The 6,230-nt window shown below is 31.5% G+C and overlaps 1 pseudogene; it reads right to left on the bottom strand.

Annotated features, from left to right (window-relative positions):
- Nucleotides 1–1,604: 1,604 nt before the first annotated feature.
- Nucleotides 1,605–2,390, bottom strand: LOC145040755 (6-phosphogluconate dehydrogenase, decarboxylating 1, chloroplastic pseudogene; annotated as a pseudogene).
- Nucleotides 2,391–6,230: the final 3,840 nt, after the last annotated feature.

The raw sequence follows: 6,230 nt of genomic DNA, 5'->3' as shown, positions 1-6,230 counted from the left end.
GTTATGTGTCGCCGCTAAAGGTGGCTGTCGCTGCTAATGCCCATCGACCCCGATCCGCGTCGAAATATGAGGTGAAAGCTTAACCGTTGATTTTGTCCCTAATCCAACGACTGAAAATCGATAATGTACATACCAATAGCGGCGACGGTGTCGCCGCTAATACTCAGAAAATTTTCACCGCCATAGTTTTCCCCCAAAGATGTCACGGATAATACTCAAAAAATTTGACCATCAAAATTCCCGCCAAAGGTGTCGCCGCTAATACTCTATATGTCGCCGCTAATACTCAACGTGTCGCCGCTAAAAGGCGTCGCCGCTAATGCCCTTCGCAGATATAACCCCCTTCAGCTCCTTCTTCCTCCATCAGCTCCTTCTTCCCCCTTCTCTCTTCTATGAACTCATTTATGTGTAGAATGTGTCTTTTGTATATGTATGTATTTGTGTGTGTATATATATATATATATATATATATATATATATATATATATATACACACACTACAAGAAAAGTCCTTATTAGTGACTAATTTTTAGTGACGACCTAAAATTTGGTCACTGAAAGCATCTTTTAGTCACTAGAAATTAAGTGGTCACTGAATTTTGGTAATCCTACAAATTTAATGACGAATTATATGTAGTGGTTACTAACTTGGTCACTAAAATGTGAAAAAATTAAATTACTTTTATTTCATATGATAGCAACTATTTAGTGACTAAAAATAATGGTTACTATGTTAACTATATAGTGACTAAGAACAATCATCAATACGTTAGAAGTTTAGTGACAAAAAAGTGGTCATTGTATTGGAGGTTTAGTGACCAAAAATAATGGTCACTGATAACTCTTATTTAAAATTCCATGCCGATGGAGAAAAATAATTAGTGACTACTCAATAGTGGTCATTGATGAGTTACAATAAAAAAACAATTAATGACCATAAAACAATGGTCACTAACTATATATATATATATATATATATATATATATATATATATATATATATATATATATATATATTATAATTTTCAATTAATAAAAACTAAAATACTTTTAATTAATATATTTGTTTTTGAAAATAACTACAACTTTGTTTTTTTATATATAATTTTGCAAAGATTCAGTTACATTATTGACCGGTCCTTATCAAACATGTTTATTATAATAATATTTGAAAAAAGAAAAAAAAATAAAAAGAGAACCACATTAGAAAAATTCAGGTTGTATTTACATTGCGAATAAATAAGGAGGGTTTGACTAATTTTGACTATAGTTGACTGATTTTGACCAAATGAATTATACAGATACTTTTTTTTGTAAAGAAGTTTAACTACCGATAAAGTTCATATGCCCTAAATCTACTCACACGTCTCTTTTGCCCTAAATCGATTCACACGGCTCTTTTGCCCAAAATTCGATAAACCAACGATCTTCGGTTTGATAGCATCGTGCCGACCCATTGTCGCCGGTCAATCGCCGCCAGTCCATCGTCGCTCCACACCCGACGCACCTATGTTCTCCACTCAAAGTCAAAATCAAAGTCAAACAGGTACCCCTTCCTTTGACAGTTGGATCATTTCTCCTTATTCTGCAGATGATTATATTTGTTAGAAATAGGTGAATGCTTCAATGAAAGAAAGTATATGATCTTGAACAAACAGACCATTTCTCCTCGCAAGCTTTGTCCATTCAGTGTGAAAAGCTCCTTCACGATCAATCCTTTCATAAGTATGAGCTCCAAACAAGTCCCTTTGAGCTTGAACAAGATTTGCAGGAAGCCTAGAATGCCTATACGTGTCAAAATATGTTAAGTTGGCACAGATGCCAGGTGTACTGATTCCGGCGGATATTGCCAGCCCCAACACCCTCTGCCATGCCGCCTACCTCTACACCATCTCCTTTGCAAAATCAGGGTCCACCAGCAAGCTTGCAAGATTAAGGTTCCGCTGGTATGCTTTCTTGATTCTGTCTAAGAACACAGCTCTGATAATACACGCTCCTTTCCAAATTCTAGCTAATTCTCCAAAATTCAAGTTCCAGTTCTTTTCACTACTTTTTCCCCTTAAAAGATTCATTCCTTGAGCATAACTACAGATCTTAGAAGCGTGTAAATCTTGCCTCACATCATCTATCAATCTCTTCTTGTCAATCCCACTTCTCAATGTTCCCACTTCTTCCTTCAGCCCTGTTGTCGCCAGTATCCCGGCCACATCCTCTCGTTGGTCCTTTAACCCGCTCAGATACCGAAAGTCAAGACTCGCGGTGATGGTGGGGGTGGTGGTGGAGAGTTCAGCAGCCTGATGGATTGTCCATTTACCGGTTCCTTTCATCCCTATTTTGTCTAGAATTTTGTCCACTAACTCACGTTCACCATGTTCATCTTTCATGTTCATCTTCAATTTTTGTCTGGCTCAATTTTTGGAGACAAAGTACCGCAAGTTTATGTCCAGGGTTGGAACCTTGGACAACAACAACTGAAGGTTTCTTGTCTCTATAACAACTTCTTTTGGAACAAGGTCTGTAATGGCCTTCCAGTAACTCTTATCAGCTTCTTCATGAAAGTTTTCCCTTGCAGCCAAATATACCTACCACATTTGGATCTCCAATTTCAAATTACCCCTAATTTATGAGAATTTGTAATATAATTTGTGAAACGAAAGATCCATGCTTACCTTTTCACTTTCACGATTTGTTGCTATGTTATTGTCACAAGTGATTTTCCTCTTGCTGTGGAACTTAATCTTATACTCATCGGCTTCATTAATGATTTGGTTTAGCAACTCTTTCTCTATCTTCTCCTTCTCTTCTAAATGCAATGCATTTTCTCTATCATGATTCATGAGAAACATTATTTTTGTCTTGAATGAAAATATAATAAACTATGAAAAGTTGTTACAAATAAATCATTTTAAATTAATTTACAAACTACAAATGTGCCTATGTGATAATATAATATATCTCGATATATTATACTAAAGTATTGGACAATTTATTAACGTCTTTATGGTTTATATATATATATATATATATATATATATATATATATATATATATATATAATCAAATTGATCGCAAAGGAATGGTTAAATCTAAGTGGTTTTTTCCCAGATCCTAGAATAAAATATTATAAAATATTTACAATACAACCCTTCTATTATTTTAATTTACAATTTCGTCCCTCTAATATGTAGGTTATACATGAGCTAGAGAGTCTAGAATGTGACCTCGTGGTTCCAAACATACAAGGGTACATTAGCTGTAAAAGGTATGATCACTTTTTCTGTAAATTACTTGACATTGCAGTTCAAACGACTTGTGACATTATTTGGATGAACTATAAAAAATTTGGTTGGAACTATACAAAATATGTCTAAAATGTTATTATATTATTTGTTTATGCGACTATTGTATTAAAGTTCACATTTAGGTCGTTATCGGAGGCGATGATTTCTATTTATGTCATGGAAACATGTCAGCATGTGTTACCAATTATACTGGATTATAAAATGTTTAGCATGTGTTGTCAATTATACACTCCTTTCGGCCTTAGGGTTTGTTGTTTTTCTTTGTTTTTAATTGGAATAAATGAACAATCTGTGGTTTGGTTTGGAGTTTGATTTCAGCAGTCCATTGTTCTTGATTTTGGGATAAATCTCATAAACTAAAGCATCTAATTTCTATCCTTCTATTAACTTTGACCGTTTTTTTCATAATCAAAACTTTGGTTCCTAAGAAATCCAAGCCATAAGACTAAACAAATCAAGACACTTCATAATCTGAGAAATCTAAATGATTTTCAGGAATTTTGTACAAATAATCATATCAACTATGTTTGTTTTGCGCGCACACACACACACACACACACACACACACATATATATATATATATATATATATATATATATATATATATATATATATAGTCTCATAGATTTGACAATTACTTAAACAGTTGCAATGGAAGGCAAAAATTAAATGGTAGCAAAAGAATAAAGAGTTCAAAATAAAAGTTCAACCTTTATGCTGTTTTGCAAGATCAGAATAAAAGTTTAGCCTTTTTGCTGTTTTTCAAGTTCAGAATAAAGGTTCAGCTTTTGTGCTATTTTCAAGATTAGAATAACGACAATGTACTTCCTTTTTCTTATTAATGCAATTTATCTACAATATAAGTATGTATTTATTTGATACTTAGTTTGATTTCATTTCTTTATCTTCTTTCTTCATACCTTAATGATGTATGATTAAACACATTTATTCACTACTTTTTTTTATGTATTTGTTCTTGTAGCATCTTTAGAGTTGCATCAGTCGAAATAAGATTGTCTCTAATGAAAATGTAAGTATGTTTTATTTTATATGATGGAATGGAATGAACTATTCTTTATAATTAATCATGGAATAAAATAAAATTTGCACTGTAACAAACTTTAAACAATCTCAATCTTATTCTTACTTGTAAATATTCAAGAACAATAACCTGGAGATCCTTTCCAGCCCCACAAACCAACTTCATTATCCGCTTTAAGACCAATGTATAAACTTTTAATTTGGCTATAAGTTGTTCCACCCTTTTTGTTGAGAAAAAATATTTCATTTTTAATCCTATGTAGTTAGGTCGGAAATGACTCCTAAAAAATTATCCGGAAGACCATTTGTATCTGTTTGAACGTGAACAAGACAAGTTGTGCCGCCTACCGGCAACAGACTCAATCAAAATAGGTAACAAATTTACCCAACTTCTCTCGTATAATTTTCCATGTAAAATCGGAAATTAAATTAAATGCAACTCTTCAGGGTAAAATGATAATTTTATTCATACATTCCATGTAAAGTGTTGTTATGGATAAACTTCTTTATTCAACCATGTTTTAATCTGCGATTAAATTTAGTTCTAGTAAAACATTAAACCATTGATAAAGTTTAGTTTCTTTAACATGCAAGAAATAGCAATGTACTTTTTTTTACTTTGTTTATTATAGCATCATACTTTCATTTCTTCTAATAAAAGTTTGCTTTGTATTTGGTTAACATTGGTATTATTGGGTTTATATTTTTACTAATCAAACTACGATGCCTTAATAAGAAACAATTGAAAGTACAATGCTTTAATAGAAAAAGAAAGAAAGTAGGATGTTATAAACTTATAGGCTATATCACACAAATATATTCAACCATAAGATTTACAATTGTTCATTCTTTTACATGATTGTACTGTCTTATTAAGCATTGTACTTTAACAAATCATTTCATTAACACCAGAACATTCAACTTACATTAACTTTATGTATTATATTAATGTTTGTATTAGGGCCCGAGTTTTGTTTTTAGTGAAATTAGTATGTAACCTTACAAGACTATATTTTTTGGTTTACAGAGGATATTAGACATGTAAATAAAGATATAAGAGGTAAAAATGAGGCACCTAACCTTCGAGATGAAGTAATCAATCAACGTATATAAACGTATAATGGTATCGGTGATTTTGAATTCTAGAAAGTACCATTTAAATTTGAAAAAAAATTAATTTCGGAAAAGTACATTGCTATTTAAGAATATAATGTCTTTTATGTACTCTTTATGGTCTTTTTTGGTATGCAGTGCTTAACTAGACATTTGATGGATCAGAAAATAGTGAGAGATCATGCAAAATTTAATGGAACCACTTGGAAAAACTAATCAAATTTGTTGAAGTATGATATTATCACTAAATGCACGGTATGATGTTATCAACTCTCTATTTTAATATTTATTCTGCTTCATGCAAAAGTTTCTTTAAAGAAACAATATACTTTCATTTCGTTCTGTTATAACATTGTACTTTCATTTCTTTTTATTATAGCATTGTACTTTCAAAAAAGACAATGTATACCACAAAGTTTCTTCAAAACTGTATAATCATGTTATAATAAACAAATAAATGAGAGTACATTGCTATTTCCTAACAATATGTGTTCTCTTAAATGAACCTTTATGTAGGAAAATTCAACAAGTGAAGAATTTCAGGTTTTTACTTCTTTGCCAAATTATATCAAGAAATGGTAAAATGACATAAATGGTCATTGACTTTTTACTTTGCATAATTACATAATTGGTCCCTGTGTATTCAATTTGTAGAATTATAAAATTGGTCCTTGTGATTTTTTGGTTCCTATGTTTTTACTTCGCATAATAACAAAAATCTACATGTGTCTTTACACTTTGCATGTTATAATCATTTTCACTTCTTTGCCAAA

Source organism: Lactuca saligna, chromosome 4, assembly GCF_052625555.1.
Source record: "Lactuca saligna cultivar CGN05327 chromosome 4, ASM5262555v1, whole genome shotgun sequence".
Lineage (NCBI taxonomy): Eukaryota > Viridiplantae > Streptophyta > Magnoliopsida > Asterales > Asteraceae > Lactuca > Lactuca saligna.
This window is presented reverse-complemented; position numbering and strand designations above follow the sequence as displayed.